General features: G+C 38.1%; 1 long non-coding RNA gene across 1 annotated transcript; it reads right to left on the bottom strand.

Annotated features, from left to right (window-relative positions):
• Nucleotides 1-348: 348 nt before the first annotated feature.
• On the bottom strand, nucleotides 349-12286 carry LOC306803771. Its single transcript, XR_013774689.1, has 3 exons — nucleotides 12175-12286; nucleotides 4758-4897; nucleotides 349-454 (listed from the first exon to the last, which is right to left on the bottom strand). It is a non-coding gene; the product is annotated as an uncharacterized lncRNA (long non-coding RNA).
• Between the last annotated feature and the right edge of the window lie 373 nt (nucleotides 12287-12659).

Raw genomic sequence — 12659 nt, 5'->3', positions numbered from 1 at the left:
TACAAAATTCAGATTATGATTGTTTAGGTTAGAAGAAGTAAACTTGTGTTGATCATGAACCTTCATGTTTGCAAAACTTACACTGTAAAAAATTTTAGTTCTTAGGGAAATACATGCATCGTGTGATTAGACAAAACACTGGAAACAAATAAAAAGCCCCAAGAAATAAGTTTTGTACTGTCAAATTCCACCATTGTATTTAGTAAAGAATTATTCTGTTTGTAGAGACAGAAACAATATTTCTAGAAGAATTTGTGTTCCATCCTTTCATTTACATCTGAAATAGTGTCAGCCTGTCATGCAAACACATGGATGTAACTTGACTGTCAACCTCACCTTTCAACGTTTGCAGTTATTTCTTTTTTGCTATTATTTTTGTTCAAATCATTAATTACTCTCAAGTTTCAGGGTTCTTGTGCTTTCTTTGCCAGCTAGGGAAGGCTTCTGGCTGGACCTGTGGATTGTGAACAAAGAAGGGCTGGGGGGTAATGTGGTGGTTGAAGCACAAAACAAACACAAAATTGTAAGAATTTTCATTCTTGGGGAAGAAAGGAAGTGGATCAGAACTGCTACCTTGGACTTCCAAAGGGGAGAGAGACTTTGATCTGTTTAGGAGGCTGGTTTTAGGAGTTCCCTTAGGAGTTTAGTCCTGAAGGGCAAAGGATCCAGGAAGGCTCTTCATTCTTCAAGAAGAAAATGCTGAAGGCAGAGGATCAGGTCGTACTCACTTTCCAAAAGACCAGCTGGTCAGGAAGAAAACCAGGCTGAAAGAACAGGGATACTGTTCATTCAGAGAGTGGCTGGAGCTCAGGAAAAACAGAAGAGTTTATGTCCTTTAGAAGAGCAGGCCATTGAGAAGGACTACAGGGATATCGTGAAGTTATGCAGAGTGAAAATTGGAAGAACTAAAGCCCAGCTAGACTTTAGTCTGGCTATTGTTATAAAAGACAATTTAAAATGTTTCTATAAATACCTCTGCAACAAAAGGAGGGCTAAGAAGAATCACTATCCTTTACTGGATGTGAGAGAAATGTGAAGATGAGGGAAAGGCTCAGGTACTTAAGGAATTCTTTGCCTCAGTCTCTAAACGCAATTCCAGTTATGAGGGTCCCAAGCTCCCTGAGCTGGAAGAAGGGGTGGGGAGCAGAATGAAGCACCTAAATTCAAGGAAAGGTGGTCAGTGACTTGCTGCACAACTTAGACACACACAAGCCCATGGGGCCAGATGGGATCCAGCCAAGGTTCCTGACAGAGCAGGTGGAGGTGCTTGCTGAGCCACTTTCCATCATTTACCAGCAGTCCTGGTCAACTGGGGAGGTATGAAATTAGAAAATGTGATGACACCCAACTACACACACAAAGGCCCAGAAGGAGGACCCAGGGAACTGCAGGCCTATCAATCTGACCTTAGTGCCTTAGTGATCATCACACAAGACATACAGGACAACCAGAGGATCAGTATGGGTTTAGGAAAGACAGGTCTTGCTTGGCCAGCCTGATGTCCTTCTATGACAAGGTGACCTGCTCAGTGAATGAAGGAAAATCTGTGCATGTTTTCTACCTCAACTTTAGTAAAGTCTTTGACACCCTTTCCTTTGCTAGGCAAAACACTGACTGAATCACTAGGCCCAGAGAGTGGTGATGACTGGTGCTACATCCACCTGGTTCCTGGTCACCACTGGTAGTTCCAAGGGCTCAGTCCTGCCTAATATCTTTACTGATGATCTGGACAAGGAAATTGAGGGCACCCTCAATCAGTTCACAGATTACACAAAACTGGGCTGGAATGTTGTTCAGAAGAACATCTGCTGGAGGGTAGGAAGGCTCTGCAGAGGGATCTGCTGGATCAATGGGCCAAAGCCAGTGGTGGCTGTTCTATTCTATTCTATTCTATTCTATTCTATTCTATTCTATTCTATTCTATTCTATTCTATTCTATTCTAGTCTACTTTCTTTGTTCCTACATACAGGTACTCATTCTCCTTTTTAAACTCCTCCAATTGCTTAGAGCACAGCCATAATCATACCTGATTTTGTTCAAATTAATAATCACTAATTTGTGACCATAGGGGGATTTTTTGCAGCTTGTATTAAAGATGTAAGAAATCATGCCATGCAATTCAGAAAACCATAGAGCAATCTCTTATTGTGGTGTTGCCACCAGAGAGGGCTGGTTATTTTGTTTTACTTTTTATTAGCATCAGTAAGACTAGTGTTTCTTCCCAGTAAAGGCCAAAGGATACTGTGATGCAATGGGAGGAAGGGGTTCTCAGCGTCTCACATTACAGCCTTTTCTGGCCCAGCAGAAAGCCTTGAACTGTCCTCTAAAATTCCTAAACCTACAGTGCCTGTACTTGGGTGAAGGTCTTGTAATGCACAAATTGTTTGGGCAATTTGAAATACAAGTATATAGAAATGTAACAGAAAAATGTAACAGCAAGCGACAGCAAACATGATCCCTTAGGTGCTGTAGCTGGAGGCTTAGTGGCAGATGATGCTGCAAAATGGCTTCAAGATGGGATATTTACAAAATTGCTTTATGAGAATTTTACACTGCTAATCACAAGGCTCTAATAATAAGTCTTCCCTTACTAATAGAAATCTAAGCACTAGCTTGCATTTTCAGATATTGCCTTTGCTAAACTGTGTTGGAAACTTGTAATATTCCTTTTTCATTTCCAAGCATGCCTCCATATCTGACAATTTTAGAATTGCCTTAGCCCTTCTGAATATACCAGAAACAGAACTCCTCATTTGATTAAATCTAATCATTTTTTGTTATTAGTACTTTTTAACATATATTGATATAACAGATTAAATATTATTTATAGCTTTAATTTGTGTCTTGTTTGGATTGTACAATCACAAGACTAACTTGGCTACCACTATTATCATATTGTTTTATACTTCCCCTAAAATTAAAATCCATTCTTGTCTTTAAGTGTCTTATTGTACTTGTCTTTCCTGCTTTGTATTGCATAGTCCATGATTAATTCTGTTAGCCAAGTGCATATGGCCTGCTTGGCTATCATCCATTATCTTCATCATTGTTGCCTCAAAATGAGCACTTTATTATTACTTTTTTCATCTTTCCAATTACCAGATGTGCTTTTGCATTCCCTTACTTTTCCTACTAGACTGAGAACTACATTTAGAGTAAAAGTCCCAGCTCATTAGTCATTGAAGATTCAGTGGCTTTTCCCTGCCTAACTACAGAAAATTTGAGGGTTAGTTCCAGTATTATAGAAATAAGTAACTTCTGAAAAACAGAAGTAAGAATTTCTGGATGCTCCTCTAGAAAGAAATCTTCATTTGTTGTCAGAAAATTGGTAGTTTGGTAGATTATTTAGATAAAAGGAAAATTCCCTCTGGAAATCCTGTTACTACATTTGATTCTACTGTCTTTCTGAAGTCTCACAAGTCTTATCTAAGTTGAGTTTTGCCCACACCTGCCTGTCCTATAATTGATTTCTTGGGATGCATGCCCTCAGTACCCCAAAAAACATTGAAAAATAATAAATAAAAAAAAGCTCACATAACCTGAAAAGGTAGTGAAAAAAGTCTATAAGCAGCATCTCTCTGGGAAAAACCTCTTGCAAGGTTTCCAGTCCAAATTTTCAGGTTCAGACAACACAGTGTGGTTCAGTGTGCCAACACCTGAACACTTCTCTGACTGCTTTCAAATCCCTAACCATGCAATGTTCATTTAGCCACCAGGTTAGGGGAGCTAAATGTGACAGAGAATAAAGCACCTTGACAAAGTAAGGGTAGCCTTTTTTGGGTTTTTTGTTCATTTGATTCACATAATTTAGAGAAAAATATCTTCTTATGCCAAAGCACCTGAGTCCACTCCAGTATTATTTCTCTAAGTGTCTTAAATATAATTAGGGTATTCATTTTTTGTTGTTGTTGATACATTTTAGTCACATTATTGAACATTTTAAAAAATCACTACATAAATATTTCATATAATGCCACAAACTCTTCCTATGACATAGATATTTATAAATGCCCATGATTTTTTTCTATATAAGGTCATTTGATTTAAAAAAAAAAAAAAATAAGGGAATATCTATCCCTCAAACCTTTGTACTGTAAATCTGTTTCTAAGTAAGAACCTACTCATTGCCTCACAAAGCAATGCTGGAACCAGACCTGTGCATGACCTGGGGATACATAAGGGAAATGTTATAAGATAAGTAAGGGAGGAAGCTGGCAGACAAAAACATGCTAGCTTCTGTTTTCTGACCTAAGTATGCTGCTCTGGGCATTTTAGAAAAATCTGTTAATAATCACTTTGAAGGAGGAAGAAAACATTACATCAGGAAAAAATCCCATAAAGGGGCGGGAGAATGTAGGCTGAAATGTTCAGAAATGATTAGGGTGGCATGTTTCAAACCTCCCCCAGTATTCAGATTTTCAAGAGAAAGGAATGTAGTTCCCAAACTCGGGAGCCTGAATAAAGCAAACAGAGCACTGAGTTGTATAGTCCAGGGCAGGTGAGAGGAACTATTGAATTGCTGCTACTTACAAAAAAAAAATTGCAAGATTTTCTAGAGCTCTAGCACTTAGCCCAAGCTTTTAAAAACATTTTTGGGAAATTAATTGTTCATGTATCACTGTATAATTAGCCCATCTTATGCTGACCACAGCCTCTGAAAATCAGATTCTTTAAACTGTCCCTTTTTGAGCATCTCTGAATTGAGGCTACCTTCTTCCCTAAAGAAAAAAACTTTGCTCCTCAGGCAAATTCTTACCCTTGATCTCTCTAGATCTGATGTTAATACCTTCATGCCTCTCTATAGCCTCTTACTCCAGGCACAGTGACATTTACTTCAACAGAGCTCTGCCCAAGTGTTGTGCCGTAGTGACATATCCAGACTTGGTTCTTCTGTGCCTGCAGAAGTAAAAGATGTCCCACATGTATTAAGATGACAGGGCAATGTGTTGAAAACTTCTGCATATGAAGAATCTTAAGATATCAGATCAAAAGAGATTGCAGAAATGATAAATGTCATTTATACACTGGCAGGTTAATATCATGGCAATGTCTGGATTTTCATCTGAACATCACTGAGAAGAGTTTGACAAGTCTGGGATAGCATGGCATGGCTATTTCTCTCATTTGGGCTGATATTTGCTTGATCTGCTTTTACCTTAATAAGTTTGCTCTGAGCAGAGGAGCAACTCTGCATCTTCCCTCCTGGCAAAAGATACACAAAATGCCTTTTTATCTCAATGAACAGTTTGCATTCTTCTGCAGAAATTCAGAAACTTGCTATTGCTAAATTATGCTCTCTATCTTTTAGTACCGTGGTTGTATTAACAATGGCAGATTGTCTTTGGTAACCCTTTGTTCTGAAGTTTTAGTAACAAAGTGTCTGGATGCAAAACTTTGTCATATTGTGTTTTGAAGATTTTGTAGCAGCAGAAAGTGGAGTGTGTCTGTGAGCATTTATAATGGAGAAAAGCTAAGTGATAAAGTGCACCTTTAACATAATGACAGTAATTCAGTCTCAGACAGTGAATGCTATTATACCCTCCTTTAAAGACTAAAATCAGTCAATTGAAATGACAATTATGATAATCCTCATGTAATGAAGATTATTTTGAAACAAAAATCTTTTTTGTTGTGTGTGCCTGTGAGTGTGTGTGCATTTACTGGACCCAAGTACAATCTCAAAATTCCCCTCAGCTGGAAATCCTATACAAATCTAACAGTATTTTCCAACCATTCTGCTGGTTTCAGTTGATATTTAGTATAAGTTGATTTCTTTTTAAAAAATCATAGAATCATTAAGGTTGGAAAATATCTCTATTATCTATACACATGTTCTGATGAAATGCTCTGAACATACAGCTTGGAGAAATGGGCAGCCTTAATGGAAGTGGCTAGCTGATCAGTCAGAATATGGCATGATACTGCCTTCCCAAAGCACCCCATGTCTGCACCCTGTGTGTCATCTTAACTTGCTCAGGGAAGCTGCTGTAGCTTCTAATGCACCACATAGGTAATTAACAGTGAGCAGTTCCAGAAAATATTGTTGCAACTAGGAGTCAGTCTGTGATGGGTGGCCTGTCACAGTCATCTGAGTTCAAAAGAGAACATAGCAACCATCTGAATTTAGTTCTTATATGGGCTAAATTTTCAAAGAAGTCTAAAGGAAGTCTAATCTGACGAAACTATGAATTTATAATTTTTTTCATTTTCTTTTGAAGAAATCATTCCATTTTAATGAATCAAGGCAGAGACATTGTACAGTAGAAGCAAAATGACATGAAGGTCTCAACAAAGACATGCATATACAGGGAGCTCAAATGAAAAGGAAGATAAAGAAAAGATTTTCCAGGGCAAAAGGGGTAATAAAGGGAATAAGGATGAGATGACCATAGGCCTCTATGGTCTGATGTGAATGTTTCATAGAGCTCCTGCCCTATGAAACAGGTCTGACCCAAAATACAGCAACTATTATTAAGATTACAAAAAACATTGGAGAGATATAGGTATATTTTAGTCCAACAAGAAAGATGTTTGCTAGCAAATGTAGCTACACATTTAGTATACTACTGGCTGCTTCAGTTTTTCTGAATCTTGTAAAGATTCTTCTCACTCTACAAAATACTTTTTTAGGAAAATTGGTATGTAAATGTTCTTTTGTTCAAGATTTTCTACTTTCCATTGCTCAGTTGATTTAAAAGTAAAGAATTAATGATGAACCTCACAGAGAATGCTCCAGAGATTTCCTTAAGCCAGGTGAGAGTTTACATGTAGTGTTTAGCAATTATATAGGATGCATCCCTTTTTTATTGAGGGATGGTAATTAAAATCAGGTAATTTTGTACTTTTTTATTAGCAGAGCTTTATTCATGTGAACTACCCTAAAAGTGAAGTTCATATTAATAAAGCTGGTTATTTCTGGTTAATAAAGATGGTTATATCTTCTTAGACCTGACCTAGTTCTAATAATTTGCCATTCAAAAGATGCAGAACTTAGATCTTTGCAGGAAGTTGTTACAATTCACTGTGAACAGTGGCCTAAAAGGGTTGCTGTATGCAGTCAAATACATTGGCACAGTAGGGAAATGTGATCTTTTCTAAGGCTATTATTCTAATCATTTCATCTAGTCCCTTGTCCAAATATGATATGCACTGGCACAAAGTTAATTTAATTTTTTTTAATCCCTGCAACAGTACAAAAACCCGTGACAAAGCAGGGTGTCAAACATGTGCTTTTAGGAAGTCCTTCATTGCCTGTTAATTGTGGATTGCAATTGTGTCAAAGTGATCTAGATGACATTGCTCTGCTGACTGTTTTGTGGTGATGTTTAATAGCTGGAAGGCCAAATGCAGTACCTGGTGTTCACTTTAAATATGCCTTAGTACTGAGTGCAGCTTCACATCATGAAACACATCTCAGTCATGCACAGCTGATTGTACCCTTACACACCTCTTTTTTCCTGTGTTTTTTAATAATGTCTTGGCCCTGATCCTGACAACAACTTCACCCTAGCTCTGCATGAGTCCCTAATGCAGTAGTGAGGACTTCAGCTGGATATCTTGACAGGGTGCCCTCTCAGGCTTGAATCCACTGCAGCAAAATGGCCTCAGAGCTAACTAATGAAATTACTGGGCAGATTTTAAAAGAAGCATCTAAATCCTCCAGGCCAAGCTCTGCCCTGGTCTCACATCAGCAACCACAGAAGAGAACTCAACTGGTTGGCCTCTCCTCTCCTCCCTCTGCTGTTCATGAGGAAAAGGAATAAAGTCTTCTAGCCTCTCCAGAATGCTGCACCATACCTGAAGGTCAAAGAGACCCATGGGACCAGGCTGAAACAATTCTCCTCTTTTTCCATCTTTAGCAGGTGACTAATGCTGAGAGCCCCGGAGATATGTGCTCAGCAGCCTTGCAGCAGGAGCCAGGCACTCAAAGACACCAGCAGCAGTCCAGAGCCATGTTCTCACACCACATTTTGTCTTCAAGGCTCCCTGCAAACTCCTCACAACATTCCTGACAGGTATCCCTACCAGTATTGTCCTGAAGGGAAAACTAGTGGAGGTAATTAGAGCCTTGTAATGAAGTAACATCTGACGGCCTGCAGCCCAATCTGCTATGTGGGTCAATAGATAGATTATGTCCTTAGACTGACTAATTGTAGGCACCTAATTGTATTAACACAAAAGCAGTGATTCACACAGTGGCAAAGAAGTGCTCACCCAGCAGTCCTTCCCCCTTGGAAAATTCCGTCACCCCAGGGCTCTGAATCATGATCCCTGTCAAATGTAACTGTGCCAACTAAAGAAAAGCTGCTTCTCCTGTCACAGCTGAGTCTGAACACCCCTACCAAGGAATGAGACAGCAAATACTCTCCCTTATCGAGGACAAGATACAGCATAGCCCATTGTCTTGGAAAAGCGCTGTAAGCCCAAGATGAAAATGGGTAATATGTTACTTTCATTATGTGCAAGAAGATGGAAGGAATTGCTGCCCATTTCTGCCTCAGTTTCTCTCTTTATTGAAGGAATTGTTAAAATAGGACTTAAATGAGCAACTAAGTGTTCAACCCCATCCTGAGTTGGTGGACTGAACATTGGCTGGTCACACAGAGCAGCTTGGAAATTCCAATAACATCAATAAACATTTAAGGGGAAAGGAAGCTCTACTATCATGCTTCAGGCATTACTGTGGAAACTGGTCTAAAAACTTTCAGCTCAGATAAGCAGATTTTAATTTAGGAATTCTGTCAGAGTTTATTTCCTTACTGATATTTTTAGTTAAAAATCTCTAGTTTATGAATGGAAAAACTCTAATATTTCTATGGCAAATGTTGACAAATTTAAATTTTGACCAAATAAGAAGGTTCTAAAAATGAAGTCCATAGAAATGTGTATTTTAATTTTTTTTTTTTTTTTTTAATCTTGTGTTGTGTGGAGAAAGATTGCAATTGTCTGAAGGACTAAAATTCACGAAATAGTGCTTGACAATAACTAAATGCATTCTCCTATAGGGAAGATTGGTTCCATTACTATACACTTAATGCTGGAAAAAATCTTTTCAACCTCAAGTGTTTAGGATTTAGCTTTTTAATTATTTTCCCTTCCTCCCCCACATCTTACTGCTGTCGCAGAAGTTCACGTGTCTTTTACTGACTTTGAAACAATGTTTAGGGACACTAAGGAGTAAAATAATCATCCAACAAAACAAAATCAAACCTCAGATATTACTATCTGTCTCATAGGCTGAAATGCAAAGCAATTGCATTCCATCAGAAATACATGATTTCCCTCCTCTATTACAGGCACTCCTCAGTATAAAAATTCTATCTGAAAATTTAGACAAGTACTACATTCTGTAGACCTGAGTTTTAAGAGAGTAACAGGATGCATTTCAGAAGCATCAGCATAAATATGAGTGCAGATTGCCTGGGTTTGTATGCAGCTACATCCATTCTTCAAACTTTTTTTTAACCTACCTTGTGGCTAATGACCTCAGGTGGGAATATGAGAGTATTGCATTTAAAAAACAGGAAACTTACAGGCACAAGCCAAATACAGGTTTTCTGCAGTTCTATATGCTCTGAAGAGACAGACCAAAATCAGAAACTTAATCAAAACACCTTCATCTTATTTTTGCTAGAGCTGGAGTCAGCAGAACAACAATTGCTTTTTTGATTTTCCATCACAGGAGTGTGACAAAAGCAAAATACAGTGTTGGACACTGACTTCTAAAACACTGTAGAGGCTGAGCATTCTGCAATTGATCTTTGCTCTTTCAGAGAGCACTTTGACATCACAGCCCTGGGAGAGACAACTGGAGAGGGATCCACACTCTCTACTTTAGCAACAGCTTTCATCCCAGGGGCTCACAGTCACTCCAGCCCCAGGAGGTCCCAGAGCCTCTGAAGAATTCCAGCTCCCACCAGGAAGCTCTTGGCCAACAGCTGCTAATGGCCAGACTCATCAGCTTTTTTTTCTGCTAAGCTTTGCCAACCCAGGAAAATGTTGTTTTCAGGTTGCTTTGAGACCAAATATCTTTTGGGCTCTGGGAAACTGGTCTCTGACTGGGAGTTCACCATTAAAGATAGCAAATTGATGTTATATTAAAAATAGTAATAAAAGTCCCTGATATAATTTTGCATTTTTATACACTTAAAGAATGTCAATTTCTTGAAAAAAAAAATAAATAACAGTCCACTTACATCCAGCAGAGTGAGCCAATAATAATGATGTATTTTACAATGTATGAACTTTGCCATGTGCTGCAGAGGTATCAAAAAATCAATACAACTAAATCGACAAGTTTGTCAATGATTGAAATTAATTTCCTTTTTTGTGGTACTTCACTAAACTGAATTCCATAGTGTCATATTAATTAACATCCCACTCAGATGGTCTGTCTAGATGGAAAATGACTAGGCTATCTCTGGGCAATTTCAGTGAAAAGTTTGTATTCACATGGAAGATATTCACATGGAGACAAAATGATTTACTTACTAATGTAATTGCCAAGGTAATTGAAGTAATCAAGGTTGAAATTTCCAGAAGATGCCAGTCATTTTCAGCTGGACTCTAAGGACCCAGAGTTTTCTGAAAACATATATTTATGGCATTCCAGAAAATCCATGTCTATCTGAGGCAGAATCACAGTCTTTGAGCAGAAGAAGGACATAAGACCCATTAATTCATTTATGAAATTACCAAATTTATGAAATTACTAAACTGGGTAGCTGTGTCTCATGGAGCTCAGAGAATTAAAAACAAACAAAAACCCATTACAAAACAGAAACAAAACTTAAACAAGGTCACAGAGGAAAGTCCTTTGCAGTTTCTGAATATAAACTTGCAGAGGTGCTCAATTTTCTATTAAAATGTGTAAGATGAAGTTTAGAGGGCTGGACTGCAATTGCTATGAAATCCTATGAAGATACAAGGGATCAGAACTGTTAGCTGGGATACACAACTCTAGTTTTGTTTTAGAGAACTTGGAGAATTTAATTTGAAAGACCCTCTGGTTTTTCTCCTTTTCTTCTTCCTATTTATATTCCAGGCAACAAGAAGTATGGGTGTTTTTTCAGAGTAAATATTTTGTTATTTGCAATTATGTTTCTGCAGCTGAAATCTGGCAGCTGGATCAGAGATCCTCTGAGACAGATGCTAAGGACTGTGTTTTTCACCTTGGTCTTTTGGGCCATGCCCTTAATTGGAGCTTAGTGTCCCATTAATGGTTATGCCTCCTGGGATTTTTATGACCATTTCAGAAGTGCAGTTTCTGCCTAATGTACTGCTGAACAACAAAGAGTCCTTGTAGCCATATCCCAAAGGTCCCCCTATTAAATATACAGCAGTTCTCAATTAACCTGACGTTTAAAAACCACAATAGCTCCAAAGGCTATCTGCTTTGCAAAGCCCCTGGTCTAAACTGATAGCATTTAATTTTACCCTAATGCAATTCTGTCCATATGCAAAGACCAGCTTGCATGTGACACTAATCTTTGACTTTGTGCTCTGTTATGACCAGGAGAACCGATTTCTGTGTCCATGGGTATCAGTTTCAAGGCATTAGGATACTGAAATTAACCTTGATTGTATCTCAGAGTTCAGAGCAGCTGCAGGTTTAAAGAGTAACCACAAGTTCCTATGAAGTTCAAGCCACTGCAGGAATTGTGTAACAGCTCTTTCTGAGAAATTGGGAGGGTGGATTTCAAAAAGAAGATGATAAATTCACTAATTCCAGCAGCAGTGAAAAGACAGGGCTGAAATGATTCCTTTCTGAGGAAAGTGAATTCTACTTTCTGAAACATCTGTAACAAGCCAAATCTTACAAAAGAACAATTATTTAGCCACAAAAATACACAGACAACTATGTTTAAAAGTCAGCTTCCCAAGGCAAAAAATAGGTTTTAAGTAAGGCAACTAATGCAAGCCGTTATTATTTTACATGCTCGAAAAATATATTTTCTGACCTTTCTAGTACACTTGTTCCAACTTGAGTTTCAAAAAGGTTTGATGACATAGCCACAAAAAAGTGTATTTAGCAGCTGATCCTATGAATCTACTGAAGCAAGTAGAGATAAAATACATAAAGTCTGCACAGGCTCAAAGTAAATGGCTCAGCAACAGATATATATTTGCACATGTCTGGTACAGGAAATTAAAAGCTTTCCCTTGTTGCTTACCTGAATTTCTGAGATTTAGGCTCCTAGCATGGTTCTAGGATGCCTTCCTTGCTGACTTATTTTCTATTTCAATTGGAAAAACTTATCAATGAGAAGAAAAATCTGGTTTCCTGCAAAAAGCAGAACAGAGCAATGCTTGCAAAGTTATGGGAGAGGGGGAAAAAAACACAAGAAAAAAACCCAAAAACATGAAAGCAAACAGTGTGTCTATTCTTCATTCATAACCCCATCATTCAGCAGCACCTGAAATTTCTCTCTACCCACTGCTGGAAAACTTCTCTTGACCTTTCAAGAAAATCAAAGTAAAATTTTAAAACCTGAAAAATTAAATAAAAGCAAAACAAAAAAAAAAATCTGTGAAAATTGTTTTGTGAGAATGCAATTTGTTTCCAGAGAGATAGCTTTTAGCAAAAGGAAAACAATTGCCAAGTACTCTTCCAAGGGAGAGACAGGCATTGTATTAAGTCTCTGGAGATACCAGTTCA

This window comes from Erithacus rubecula (genome assembly GCF_903797595.1).
Source record: "Erithacus rubecula genome assembly, chromosome: 6".
NCBI lineage: Eukaryota > Metazoa > Chordata > Aves > Passeriformes > Muscicapidae > Erithacus > Erithacus rubecula.
This window is presented reverse-complemented; position numbering and strand designations above follow the sequence as displayed.